Source organism: Apium graveolens, chromosome 2, assembly GCF_009905375.1.
Source record: "Apium graveolens cultivar Ventura chromosome 2, ASM990537v1, whole genome shotgun sequence".
Taxonomy (NCBI): Eukaryota; Viridiplantae; Streptophyta; class Magnoliopsida; order Apiales; family Apiaceae; genus Apium; species Apium graveolens.
Genome location: NC_133648.1, coordinates 202,491,128 through 202,506,582, shown reverse-complemented (window position 1 = coordinate 202,506,582; position 15,455 = coordinate 202,491,128). Strand labels below are relative to the sequence as shown.

General features: G+C 38.8%; 1 non-coding gene across 1 annotated transcript; it reads right to left on the bottom strand.

The window, feature by feature from the left end:
• Positions 1 to 12,080: 12,080 nt before the first annotated feature.
• On the bottom strand, positions 12,081 to 12,187 carry LOC141709680 (small nucleolar RNA R71). Its single transcript, XR_012570245.1, has one exon. It is a non-coding gene; the product is annotated as a small nucleolar RNA R71 (small nucleolar RNA).
• Between the last annotated feature and the right edge of the window lie 3,268 nt (positions 12,188 to 15,455).

The window sequence follows — 15,455 nt, the reverse complement described above, 5'->3', positions numbered from 1 at the left end:
TGGGGCCATTTGTCTCATCTTGCAATAATCAATATATCTTGTTGGCTGTTGATTATGTCTCAAAATGGGTTGAATTCAGGGCTTTGCCGATAAATGATGCAAATGTAGTGCTTAATTTTCTTCATAAGCAGATATTCACAAGATTTGGGACTCCAAGAGTCATAATCAGCGACGAGGGATCGCATTTCTGCAATCGCAAGTTTACTGCCATGATGCAAAGATATAATATGAATCATCGCATTGCTACATCCTACCATCCTCAGACTAATGGTCAAGCCGATGTATCTAATAGAGAGATCAAGCGTGTTCTAGAGAAAGTTGTATGTCCATCAAGGAAGGACTGGTCTTTGAAGCTGGATGAAGCTGTTTGGGTGTATAGAACAACATACAAGACTCCACCCGGCATGTCGCCATTTTAGTTGGTTTATGGTAAGGGATATCATTTGCCTGTGGATTTAGAGTATAAAGCGTATTGGGCTTTGAAGAAGTTGAACCTTGATATGGATTCAGCTGGTAAGAAAAGAATGCTTCAATTGAATGAACTCAACGAGTTTCGGCTTCAAGTGTATGAGAACAACAAAATGTATAAGGAGAAAGTCAAGAGGTGGCACGATAGGGGTCTAGTGCTCAAATCATTTGTGTCGGGGAAACAAGTTCTTTTGTTCAACTCTCGTCTCCGTTTTTTTCCTGGAAAGTTGAAGTCAAGATGGTCAGGGCCATTTGTTGTTAAAACTGTGTTTCCGCATGGAGCGGCGGTGATTTTTGAGAATGATAAAGGCAAAGCATTCAAGGTGAATGGACAAAGGTTGAAGCATTACTATGGGGATACGGCAAACCGTGAGGTGGTTAGTGCCGTTTTATTGTCCACTTGATCTCGAGATTCTTCGTCAAGCTAACGACGTAAAGCAAGTGCTTCTTGGGAGGCAACCCAAGTTTGTTGTACATTAATACATAGAGGAAGAAGAAAACAAGGAGAAAACCATAAAAAAAATCAGAAAAAGAAAAAAATTCAGTGCCAACTACAGAAGCACCGCGCGCCTGCAGTAAGAAGCGGGGCGGCCGCGCTGGTTTTCCAGTAGCACGGCGCGTTCACGCTGCCAGGCGGGGCGGCCGCGCTGGCTCCCTGGACCTGAAAAAAAAGGTCAGAAAAATTGGAATTTAAACACCAAATCAATTCCCAACCGAATTTTACTCTCCCACTTCCATATTTCCCTCTCCAAATCAATTTCAATCAACCCCATCACTCCCATAATCAATTCCCACTTCTTTTCCTAAACTAATTCTATTCTAAAAATCCTATATATACACACACTTTTATAAAAACTTCTCCATCACTTCTCAAATTCTCAAACACAAATCTCTCTTATACACACATCTTTTCTCTCAACTTGTTCAATCTCAATGGCACCCAAAAGACAACGAACCCAAGTTAGCAGTAGCACCACCGATTCTTCTAGTGTTGGGGGTGTGAGGCCCAGGTTTGCAACTTCGGAGGCTGAGGCGAAGCATACGAGGCTGATTTCGAAGCCCATAGCCAAGGAGCGAGATTTTCTGCCATCGGGGAGGGATGATAAGTTGTTGGAGATGATTGTGGAGATGGGTTGGATTGCTTTTTGTGAGGCACCAGCTGTGGTGCCTATGAGTGTGGTTCGCAAGTTTTACGCGAATGCGAAGGCGGAGAAGAATGGTTTTACTGTTGTGAGAGGGTTAACAGTGGACTACAATGCTGAGGTTGTTCGTAGGGTGATCGATCAGCCCGAGAGGAGGCCGGAGTAGGAGGATTGAAATGCTAAGACAGGGGATGATTTTAACTTGGATTTGATTATTGCTACATTGTGTTTGCTTGAGACTCACTGGAAGTTCAAGAGGGGCACGGACGAGTATGCCACTTTCCCTGCCTCGTGCATGAACAAGTTTGCACGTGCATAGAATTCTTTTATTTGTGCCAACATCATGCCATCTTCTCACGTGCATGATGGTACTGTGGAGCATGCACGATTATTGTGGAGAATTCTTCAGGGAGATTATGTGGATGATGGTGATTTATCAGGGTATTTTGAGGTTTTTGCGAGGCAGCATTACGGGTTCTATTCCCTATGCATCCATTATGATGAAGACGTGTGTGGAGGTTGGAGTTCATTGGCCCGCACATGAGCAGCTGCAGCTTCTTAGTACCCCGATTGATAGTTCAATGTTGTTGAGTATGCATGAGTGGTACGGTGGTAAGCCTGATCTGAAGGGGCTCAGTTACTCTTCTGATCACTTGCCGGGTGGCCGTCAAACTGATAAGAAATATGCTGGGGGGACGACCCAGGCGAGTAGGACTGCTTGGAGAGCTCATTTAGGCGAGGCTGGTCCTTCACGGTCGCAACAGCAGCAGCAGAAGGAAGCACATAATAGTGCTGGTTTGGGTTCAGCGCAGTATATGCGTTGATGAGGAGGATGGATGCAATGCATGACATTCATAGTAGGTTTGCACATGATCTCACCCAGGTGTTAGGGACTGCATTCAGATCCACATGAGTTGACATATAGTGGCCAGTATTCGGTGAGGACTCTGTGTACTCGCCTCTAGACCCTCTTGACACTCCACCCGTTGAGGGTGATGAACCTGGTTCCGAATATGTATGCCTGATTCCTTACTATTACCTTCACTGAGGACAGTGAATATTTTAAGTTTGGGGTGGTATTTAAGGTGTTTGTGTGTGTCCATATAGTTGCATATTCATGATAGTTTAGTCATATAGTTGCATATTTGTCATGTAATTTTTTTTGTTTGTTATTTTGCATGTTAGCATGTTGCATATAGTTCATGCATGTGCATTATAATGTGATCCCTGAAGTTTGCTTTTCGGAGTAATTTGTGATATTGATGCTAGTGTAGTGATGTTGTGTATAGTGATGTTAAGTCCTATCGAGTTGATTTGCATGCTAGAAGCAATAAAATTTCACTAAGTCTTAGAGATTGCTTGAGTGCTAGATCATGGTCATGGTTTTTTTGTTTGTCGAGGTTTATTCACTTGTTTATATTTAGAATTTAGGATATTCTCTTAATGACAAAATAACATGGATATTTGAAGATTGGAGAAAAAAATATAGAAATTGGATTTCATTGCTAGTTGTTGTGGCTAGGTGTCAAATGGCTAGTAGCCTGGCTCATTTTATATGAGTAGTCTAGGGTTGAGCGAGATAGAGCGAAACGCACTCGTTCAGAAATTTGTGAAAAAAAGAGAAAAAAAAGAGAAAAGAAAATGAGAAAAGAAAAAAATATGTGTTATGCATCATTGATCACGAGTGGGCTCTTTAATACTCGAGTTATTAAGTTCTTAGGGGACTTTGTGCCTAGTGACCTAAGGCTTTTATAGTTTGGGATCCACTAACCTAACGCTCGCTACATGGGTATTATTGCACAAGTCTTTTGTGGACCTCACTCATTGGACGATCAAATAAGGATATTTGTGTTGTTTATGTATTAGCTATAGCAGTAGCTGCATCTAACTCCAGAATTCCTGCTACCTTACCCTGAGATAGTCACTGAGTAGGATTTTGGTATTCATTTGTAGCCATCAGTTCAATCAATTAATAAGCTTCATCATAGCTTTTAGCCCACAAGGCTCCTCCTGATGCTGCATCAAGCATGGGTCGAGAAGTAGCACCAAACTATTATAAAAATAGTTAATGATCATCCAGTCAGGCATCCCATGATGATGACATGTCCTAAGCATCTCCTTATATCGATCCCAAACCTCGCTAAAAGATTCTCCAGATTGCTAAGCAAATTGAAAGTGCATTTTTGATTGCAGCAGACTTCGCCATAGGAAATAATTTGGTTAAGAACTTCTGAGCAAGATCCTCTCATTTGGTGATAGACCCTGGTGGTAGAGAATATAACCAGCACTTAGCTTTATCCCGCGAAGAGAATGGGAAAAGCCTCAACTTAATAGCATCTTCAGAAACTCCATTGAACTTGAAAGTGTCGCAGATCTCGATGAAATCTCTGATGTGCATGTTAGGGTCTTCTGTCGGAGAACCCCCAAACTGAACTGAGTTATGTATCATCTAAATCGTGCTCGACTTGATCTCAAAGGTATTAGCCGAGATGGCTAGCCGAACAATGCTAGACTAAATATCATCGATCTTCGGTTAGAGTAGTCCATCAAGGCCTTTGGATTTGTTTCTGGTTCTCCCATTGCAACAATAACCTCTTCTTCTTTCTCAACTAAGATCTCTTTCTCAACTTTGTCCTCAACTTGATCCAGTGTCCTCTTACGAGACCCAGAACGCGTATGCATACACGCTCGCTAGAGTACCTGTAACACGACAAGGAATTAAGTAAGTAACAATGTCCGAGTCACTGAACTTTAATGACCAATGATGATAAACACATAAACTAAAAATTAACACCGAAATCCCTGGCAGTGACGCCAAAAACTTGTTAGGGCGGAAACACGCGCTAATAATTCATGCAAGTATACACGATCACAAGTAATATAGAATTAATTCTAGTTCATTCCCACAGAGACTCTTTGGTTAAGTTTGTAATTTATGCACTTCTGTAACAATGATATGGTTATTATCCAATGCTAAGACGAGTAACAAATTGAGATTGTTTATACTAAGATTGACTAAGAGATTATACTAAAGAACATAAACTACGAGATTAAAGAGAATTGAATAATATATGACACAAACAAGGGATTCTAACTTCATTAAATACTTCATTCAATAGCCTTTTCGATCTTAAACTTAGCATGTAATGGTGATGACACCAATCAGATAACACGAAACTGATAAACGCCAACTTTCGTTGTACGGATACCATAGTACCAGACATCCATAAAAGAGATAGAAGTTGAATAGACACCAATTATATTGAGATCCTATATGTCTATAGAATTTGACAACATAATGGTTTAATGCATAAGTTATCTATCGCGATTACATAGGGCATGTAAGATGGTTGAAATTACCTACGCATCATGCATATCAAATACATGAACCTATGCTAGCATGGAAAGTTCTAAACCCTTAAATTCACTTTCGCTTCATTAAAGATTAGCACACTATCTTATAAGTTCGCGACGCTCACAAAACGAATAAGCGCAACAAAAACTAGGTTATCATACAATCACCACACACTAAGGCATCGAAACAAATTTACTAAGGATATCCATAAAAAAATCCGTTAGAACCCCACGATAATGATTAGCCCATAATCGGACTCATCATTAACGTGGATTCCGATAAAAGCATGGTATATTAAACGTAGTCTTTATACTTAATAAACCCAATTACGAAACAAAATTAAAGGTTCAAGAATAAGAAAACTAGCATCCAAAGTTACAACTTAAAACAAAGAATCACAAGAATAAACTAGATCTTCTTCGCCTTGGTTGAATTGTGCTCTACAGTCTTCTTACGCCTTCTTCTTAGCTCTGGTACATCTCCTTATGAAAAACGACCTTTATTTATGTATATATAGAAACCCATGCATAATAGAAGTCCATCCAATCAAAAGTCCACAAGAATCAGGATTTTAATTCCCGTCCTAACACGGCCGCGCGCTTGACCAACGTGGGCGCGCTGTGTTTCTGTTCATCGGGCGCGACCGCACGCTATCACAGCGCAGGCGCGCCGGTCTTCTGGAAAAACTTCTTTTGTCTTCTTTTCTTGCTGTAATGAGTTGGTCTCCATGAGCCTTTATTCCTTGACACCATGCTAAGACATATTAGCATCAAATCAATACTAATTCACCTAAATTCCAGATTAATGCCTGAAATGCAAAAAAACTACAAAACACATTAAAATACCAACAACTTGAGTACACACACACCAATTCAAAGCTTAATGGAGCGTTATAAAATGTCATAAATGCCATTCAACAGTAGCTTGCATTCATGCATTTTTATTTCTTGTTCTTTGAGTCTGTTAATGCTTGAGGACAAGCATCGGTTCAAGTTTGGGGATGTGTTAAGTGGCATTTATATCCACTTAGAATGCTCTATAAAGGCTTGGATTGATATTTTGTACTCAAGTTATTTATGTTTTTGATGTGTTTTGTAGTGTTTCTATATTTCAGGCATATAACAGGGATCAAGGTGATTTAGCATTGCTTTGATGCTAAAATGGTGTTAGGAAGGAGTCGTGAAGATCAATCGTGCAAAAGCCATCAAGAATCAGCAAATAAAGAAGGCAATTTCAGTTTTTCCAGAAGGACGGCACGCCCGTGCTGTGCTAGTACGCGGCCACGCCAGAGAAGCAGCATGTCAGCGCGCCCGCGCTGGTGAAGTGCGTGGCCGCGCCAGGTCGGGATTCCAGATTCCTGTTTCAATTAGAAGACTATTTTCTGGGCTTTTGGAAAAATTGGGCTGCTATATAATGACAACTAAAAGACGTTTTTAATAACAGAGCTTAAGTAGAAGACATCGAGAAGACCTATAGCACAAATACAACCAAGGCGAAGAAGATCTAGTTTATTCTTCTGACTCTTTGTTTTTAAGTTGTAACCTTGGATGCTCGTTTCTTGTTTGTTGAACCTAATACTCTAGATAATGTACTTTGATTATTATTCGTTTTATAAAGATTAGTTTATTATACCATGATTTAATCGAAACCCACGGTGATGATGAGTTCGGTTATGGGCTAATCATTATCATGGGGTTCTAGCGGATTTACTTATGGATTTCAGTAGTTAATAAGTTTTGATACCTTAGTGTGTGGTGATTGTATGATGTCCTAGTATTGGTTGTGCTTATTCGTCTTATGAGCATCACGAACTTATAAGATAGCGTGTTAATCTCTAATGAAGAGACAGTGAATTTAGAGGTTTAGAACTTGCTATGCTAGCATAGGTTCATGTTATTGTTATGCATGATTCGTAGATTATTTTAACCATCTTACTTGCCCTATGTAATCACGATAGATAACGTGCATGTTAAGCCGTTATGTTTTCAAATTCTATAGACATATAGGGTCTCAATATAATTGGTGTCTATTCATCTTCTATCCTTTTTGTGGATGTCTGGTAGTAGGGTATTCGTACAATGAAAGTTGGCGTTTACTAGTTTCGTGTTATCTGATTAGTGTCATTACCATTTCATGCTAAGGTTAAGAACAAAAAGGCTATTGAATTAAGTAGAAATGAAGTTAGAATCCCATGTATGTGTTATATAAGTAAATCAACCTTTTACTCTCTTAGTTAATTGCATGTTAGTTAATAATCTTAGTTATAAACAAAATCAATTTGTTATTCGTCTTAGCATTGAATAATAACCATACCATTGTTGCATAAGTGCATTGATTAAAATTAACCTAAACCAGTCTCTATGGGAATGAACTAGAATTAATTTTATATTACTTGCGATCGCGTATACTTGCGTGAATATTAGCGCGTGTTTTCGTCCTAACACCAAGCCAAGAAATTAACATGCAACCACTTATTGTCATCATGCATAATCTAGATTTATATCCTAGCCTTTTTAGGACTTAAACTAATTGAATGTTTCCATATCATCCACTTATTCCACAAAATTCAGATATAAAAAAGTCACAAGAAACAAGTTATCAAATCACAAATCTCATCAACCAATCAAGTAGTTTAAAGACTATTTCTTTCTTACAAATTCAAAACTTATTCGGCCCTAATCAAACAAACAACATGCAACTCTTAAATTAACATGCAAAGTAAATTTTTGCCTTTAAAGCTTATCTTCACTCAATTCTTAACAAGAAAACCCTTTAAACTCTTTTTCTTTTACATAAAATCGAACCAAAATCCAATCATCAACATGCGAGTCCAAAAATTATCTATTAACTAACAATGATCAACATGCAAGTTCAAGAATTAAGCATAAACTCAAGTTCAAGCCACAACTCATCCATTCAAATCATTTAAAAGAAAAACCGAACCTAAAATTAGATTTTTAAACCGAAACCCTTTGCAAAACTCGAATCAAAATCAAACCCTCCATTTTTACTAGCAAACTTTCAACCAACATAAAAATAGAAATAAGAGTGATCCAAGAGGAAGAAGAGAGTGGGGAGGAAAGAAGGAAGAGTGGGTGTATTTATAAGTGAGTGGAGGGGCAAATTAGTCTTTTGATAACTAATTCTAGAAACTTATTTTGTTTTATTAAAAAACTCCAAAAAAACAAATTTGGATAATACATAGCTCTCTCAGAAAAGGTGAAAATGATATGAATAATAATTTTAAAATATAGATCTTGAAATTAGATTTCTAGCCATATATTAAAATAATTTTTGAGCGTACGATCTATTTTATATGAATTTTACAAGGTATGCTCAAAATATAAATATAACCCAATAAAATCATTTTAAAACACGTCGATCACGAAATAATCTCATCTATCATTTTTAGAAAGTCTCTAGGACTATTTAGAAGATAATAAAACAAATTTTCACGCCTTTGCCATACTCAATAATTTTTTAAAAATGTATAAAGGTTCAATAAACCTTATTTAAATCAAATAAATCCCTTAAAATCAATTAAAAATTTTCGGATCACATAATCATGCACATTAACAGGAAACAACATAAACTCACATATCACGACTCATTTTAAAATATGCTCAAGCATAAAAATTCCCCCTTTTTATTAATATTCACTTTTTACGTAACGGGTCGTGTCCTGACTAACGGCCCGATGCTGAGCGTTTTCAACTACACTTCACAATCATACTCTTTATACTAGCTAACACGTCAAACTGGAATATAATATTCATTTAAACATTTCTATTTAACACATACTTAGTATTCAAATGCTTAACACCTTAATCCCTTTTTAAGACGGGTTCCATTCAACTTGACGGCCTGACAACACAGCTTAGCCTTTTAGCTGACTCATCAAACTGGAATGAGTTACTTTACGTTCCCAGTTAGTATTATACAACGATAACAATTAATCCACATAATCATTTAACATTTTATTTTATTCACATAAATTCACAAATACAACACAAAATTATGCTTTATTCACTTAATCACGTCATGAAATTCCGAGTCGCTACAATCTACCCCCCTTAAAAGGATTCTGTCCTTAGAATCTAGTCTAAACAAATAAATGGGGATACTTCTCTTGCATTTCACTTTCTAATTCCCACGTCAATTCCTCTATCTTAGGATTTCTCCACAATACTCTAACTAGAGGTACAACTTTATTTCTGAGCGTCTTCTCTTTTCGATCTAAAATTTGAACAGGTTGTTCGACGTAAGACAGATCTTGCTGAATTTCTATTGGTTGCAACTCGATCACATGACTGGCCTCACCATTATATTTTTTTAGAAGAGAAACGTGAAACACGTTATAAAGATGTTGCATCTGCGGAGGTAACGCTAACTCATATGCCACTTTTCCAACTTGTCTTAGCACTTCGAAAGGTCCAATATACCTAGGACTCAAATTTCCTTTCTTCCCGAATCTGGTTAAACCTTTCCACGGAGATATTTTTAACAACACTTTGTCTCCGGGTTCGAATAGCACATCATTTCGGCTCTGGTCCCCATACTTTCTCTGTTGATCTTGAGCAGCTATCAGCCTTTTGCGAATCAATTCCACTTTTTCTTTCATTTGTTGTATTAATTCTGGGCCTAGCAGCATGCACTCACCAACTTCATCCCAATAGGTAGGGGATCTGCATTTTCTTCCATACAACGCTACAAGGGCGGCATGCCAATACTCACGTGATAACTGTTGTTGTAGGAAAATGTTGAGTGACATTTATGACACTTTATAATGCTCTAATAAGCTTTGAATTGATGCGTTTGTTCTCAAGTTGTTAAGTGTTTTGACGTATTTCCTAGTGTTTTTGAATTTCAGGCATTATCTAGGTAATCGGGTGAATTAATATTGTTTTGGTGCTAATTTGGTGTCAAGGTGGTGTTGGAATAAAAGCTCTTGGAAAGTTGGCTCGAAGCAGCAAGGAAAAGAAGAAAATCTGAAGTTTTTGCAGAAGTACGGCGCGCCCGCGCCAGGATGTTAGAAAGGCAGCGTGCCCGTGCTGTGATAGCGCGCGGCCGCGCCGGTGCAAAATCAGAGAATCCTGATTCTATTATAATTACAATTAGAGGACTTCTGGATTGCATGGGGTTGCTATAAAAACAACTCTAGGTCATTTTTCATATGTAATCAAGTTCAAGACATATCAGAGCGCAAGGAGAAGACGATAAGAGACCTAGAGCACAATTCAACAAAGGCGAAGATGATCTAGTTTATTCTTGTGAATCTTTGTTTTGAGTTGTAACCTTGGATGCTCGTTTCTTGTTTTGTTGAACCTAAATTCTTGTGTTAACTTGGTTTTGTTTATTTTTTATAAAGACTATGTTTGTTATACCATGCTTTTATTGGAACCCATGTTGATGATGAGTCCGATTATGGGCTAATCGTTATCGTGGGGTTCTAACGGATTTATTTATGGATTTCTTTAGTTAATTTGTTTTGATGCCTTAGTGTGTGGTGATTGTATGATAGCCAAGTATTGGTTGTGCGTATTCATCTTATGAGCGTCGCGAACTTATAAGATATCGTGTTAATCTTTAATGAAGCGATAATGAATTTAAGGATTTAGAACTTGCCATGCTAGCATAGGTTCATGTGTTATTGTTATGAATGATTCGTAGGTAATTTTAACCATCTTACTTGCCCTATGTAATCAAGATAGATAACTTGTGCTTAAACCGTTATGTTGTCAAATTCTATTGACATATAGGGTCTCAATATAATTGGTATCTATTTTGCTTCTATCTCTTTTGTGGATGTCTGGTAGTATGATATTCATGCAACGAAAGTTGGCTTTTATCAGGTTCGTGTTATCTGATTAGTGTCATCACCATTACATGCTAAGGTTAAGAACAAAAAGTCTATTGAATGAAGTATTTAATGAAGTTAGAATCCCATGTTTGTCATATATATTAATTCAATCATCTTTAATCTCTTAGTTATAATTGTTAGTTTAATTCTTAGTTATAAACAACCTCAATTTGTTAACGTCTTAGCATTGAATAATAACCATACATTATTGCTTAAGTGCATGAATTAATTAGTTAACCAAGCCAGTCTTTGTGGGAACGAACTAGAAAAGATTATATATTACTTGCGAACGCGTATACTTGCGTGTATTATTAGCGCGTGTTTAGCGACTAACAAAAAACTCAATCAATGGCAAATGATCGTCCCAATTTCCTTTGAAATCCAATGCACAAGTTCTCAGCATATCCTTGATCGTTTGAATAGTCCTTTCGCTTTGTCCATTTGTCTTCGGATGTTACGCGGTGCTCATTTTCAACTTCGTTCCCAAATGATCATGAAATTGTCACCAAAATCTCGAGTTAAATCTTGGATCTCTATCAGACACGATAGACACTGGTACTCCATAACGCATCACGATCTCATCCAAATACATCTTTATTAAGTTTTCTAATAAGAATCTTTCGTTGATAGGCAAGAAATGCGCGGATTTTGTCATTCGATCGACTATTACCCAAATCGCATCATGATTAGACTTAGTCTTTGGCAATCCTACCCCAAAATCCATCACGATATGCTCCCATTTCCATTCGGGTATATCCAGTGGTTGAAGCAATCCATTCCGTCGCTGGTGGTTCGAAAGGAAGTTTTTGAAGAAGAAAAGAAGGTAGAAGAAGAAGAGAAAGTCGAGGAACCAGTTTTAGTAGAGATGGGTGATCAAGCAGAAAATCCTAAGGCTTTGATGGACTATTCTCAGCCTAAGATTACTGACATTCAGCCAAGCATCATCAGGCCAGCCATCAGGGCTAACACTTTTGAGATCAAGTCAAGCACGATTCAGATGATACATAACTCAGTTCAGTTTGGGGGTTCTCCTACTGAAGACCCCAACATGCACATCAGGGATTTCATCGAGATCCGTGACACGTTCAAGTTCAATGATGTGACTGAAGATGCTATCAAGCTGCGACTCTTTCCATTCTCTTTGAGGGACAAAGCTAAGTGTTGGTTACATTCTCTACCAATAGGGTCTATCACCACATGGGAAGATCTTGCTCAAAAATTTCTCACTAAATTCTTCCCTATGGCGAAGATTGCTGCAATCAGGAATGCTCTTACTCAATTCGCTCAGTAAACTGGAGAATCTCTGTGTGAGACTTTCGATCGATATAAGGAGATGCTAAGGAAGTGCCCACACCATGGCATTCCTGATTGGATGATAATTAACTGTTTCCACAATGGATTGGGTACTACTTCTAGACCCATGCTCGATGCAGCATCAGGAGGAGCCTTGTGGGCTAAAAGCTATGATGAAGCTTATGAACTTATTGAACTGATGGCTGCTAATAAGTACCAGAATCCTTCCCAGAGACTAACTCAGGGAAAAGTAGCAGGAATTCTAGAGTTGGATGCAGCAACTGCTATAGCTTCCCAACTTAAGGCTTTGACGATGAAGGTGGACACTTTGGCTAATCATGGGGTTAATCAAATTGCTAGTGTCTGTGAGCTTTGTGCTGGTGCCCATGAGACTGATCAGTGCGTAATTTCTAGTGAACCAACTCAGTTCGTGAGCAACTTTCAGCGTTCGCAGCAACCTGTGCCAGCCACTTATCATCCCAACAATCGCAATAATTCTAATTTCAGTTGGAGCAACGCTCAAAATGTGGTTCAACAGCCTTATCAGTAGTATCCAGCTAAGCAGTACAACTCCCTGGTTTTCAGCAACCACAATATGCACCGAGACAGCAACTTCAGCTGTAACAAGCTAACGAAAAATCTGAATTAGAGGATTTGAAGGTAATGTGCAAGAGTCAAGTTGTTTCTATCAAGACCTTCGAAAATCAAATTGGGCAAATTGCCAATGCCTTGCTAAATTGTCAGCCTGGTATACTACCTAGTGACACTGAAATGCCAGGAAGGAAGGAAGCTAAGGAGCAGGTAAAGGAAATCACCTTGAGGTCTGGAAAGGTTGTGAATCCCGAACAAACTCAAGCGTTGACTGAAGAAGCTGAGGATGAGAAAGAAGTAGAGCAGCAGGAAGTAGAAGTGGAATCAAGGAAGATTACTGTTGAGCACACTCCTCCTGAGGGTAATACATGGGAGAAACAGATCTATCTTCCACCGCCTTTTCCTAAGCGGCTGCAGAATAAAAAGCTGGATAAGCAATTTGGGAAGTTTTTGGAGGTGTTCAAGAAACTTCATATCAACATACCTTTCGCTGAGGCTCTTGAGCAGATTCCTAGTTACGCAAAGTTTATGAAAGGTATTCTCTCTCAAAAAGTAAAGCTAGATGATTTAGAGACTGTCACTCTCACGAAGGAATGCAGTGTTGTGCTACAACAGAAGTTGCCTTCGAAGCTTAAAGATCCAGGAAGCTTCACTATTCCGTGTACTATTGGAAAAGTGTCTTTTGACAAATGCTTATGTGACGTGGGAGCTGGCATCAATCTGATGCCTTTGTCAATCTTCAAGCAGTTGTACTTACCTGATCCAAAACTGACTCATATGACCTTGTAGTTGGCCGACCGTTCTATTTCATATCCGCGAGGTGTTGTGGAGGATGTCTTGGTCAAGGTTGATAAACTCATCTTCCCTGCTGATTTCGTCATTCTTGATTTCAAGGAGGATAAGAAATTCCCATAATCTTGGGAAGACCTTTCTTAGCGACTGGCCGAACCTTGATAGATGTGCAGAAGGGTGAGCTCACAATGCGACTGCTGGATCAGGATGTAACTTTTAATGTGTTCAATGCTATGAAATTTCCTACAGAAAATGAGGAGTTCTTAAAAGCGGAGTTGGTCAATTCCGTGGTTACTTCAGAACTTGTTCAATTGCTAAGGTCCGATGCCTTAGAAAAAGCCTTATTGGGAAATTCAGATAGTGAAGATGATGAAGGTGAAGAACAATTACAATATTTGAATGCTTCTTCTTGGAAGAGGAAGATTGAGATGCCTTTTAAATCTCTTGGAATGTAGGAATTGAACAAAGCTCCTAAACCCCTCAAGCCATCTATTGGGGAAGCTCCCACTCTTGAGCTTAAGCCTCTACCTGAGCATTTGAGGTATGCGTTTTTAGGTGATGCATCTACCTTGTTTGTTATTATTGCATCTGACCTTTCAGGTAGGGACGAGGAAAAGCTCCTGAGGCTTCTAAGAGAGTTCAAATCGGCAATTGGTTGGACTGATAACAGATATCAAGGGAATCAACCCTTCTTATTACATGCATAAAATTCTGCTAGAGGAAGGTAGCAAGCCTACGGTCGAGCAACAAAGAAGACTTAATCCGATCAGGAAGGAATTAGTGATGAAATAAATTCTTAAGTGGCTAGATGCAGGGATCATCTATCCTATTTCTGACAGTTCATGGGTAAGCCCGGTTCAATATATGCCAAAAAAAGGTGGAATTACTGTGGTAACAAATGAGAAGAATGAGCTTATTCCTACAAGAACAGTCACGGGGTGGAGAGTTTGCATGGACTACAGGAAGCTGAACAAGGCCACTAGGAAGGATCATTTTCTTTTGCCTTTCATTGACCAGATGCTTGATAGACTGGCTGGTCATGAGTACTACTGCCTTCTTGATGGCTATTCGGGTTACAATCAGATTTGTATCGCTCCAGAAGATCAGGAGAAGACTAACTTCACTTGTCCATTTGGTACTTTCGCCTTCAGACGAGTTTCATTTGGTCTGTGTGGTGCACCAACCACATTTCAGAGATGTATGATGGCCATATTTTTTGATATGATTGGCCATAATGTGGAGGTGTTCATGGACGACTTCTCTGTATTTGGCGATTCTTTTGTTGAATTCTTGCAAAATCTTGGACACGTTCTCAAGAGGTGTGTTGAGACCAATCTGGTTCTCAATTAGGAGAAATATCACTTTATGGTGTGACAGGACATTATTCTTGGGCACAAGGTTTCTAGTAAGGGTCTTGAGGTGGACAAAGCCAAGGTGGGGGTCATTGAAAATCTACCTCCACCTATTTCTGTTAAGGGAATTCGCAGTTTTCTTGGACATGCGGGATTCTATAGGCGTTTCATCAAAGACTTCTCTAAGATTTCGAATCCATTGTGCAGTTTGCTAGAGAAAGACATCCCTTTCAAGTTTGATGACGAGTGCCTTGCAGCTTTTGAAATATTGAAGAAGAGTTTAATCATGGCACCTGTCATAACTGCACTTGATTGGAATGAACCTTTTGAGATGATGTGCGATGCAAGTGACTATGCAGTTGGAGAAGTTCTTGGGCAGAGAAAGAACAACGTGTTTCATGTGGTCTACTACACTAGCAAGACTCTAAATGGTGCTCAACTGAATTACATTACTACGGAGAAAGAACTTTTGGCTATTGTCTATGGTTTTGAGAAATTTTGATCTTATTTACTTGGGACTAAGGTGACATTTTTCACTAATCACGCTGTAATTCGTTATCTCATCTCAAAGAAGGACTCGAAGCCTAGATTGATTAGATGGG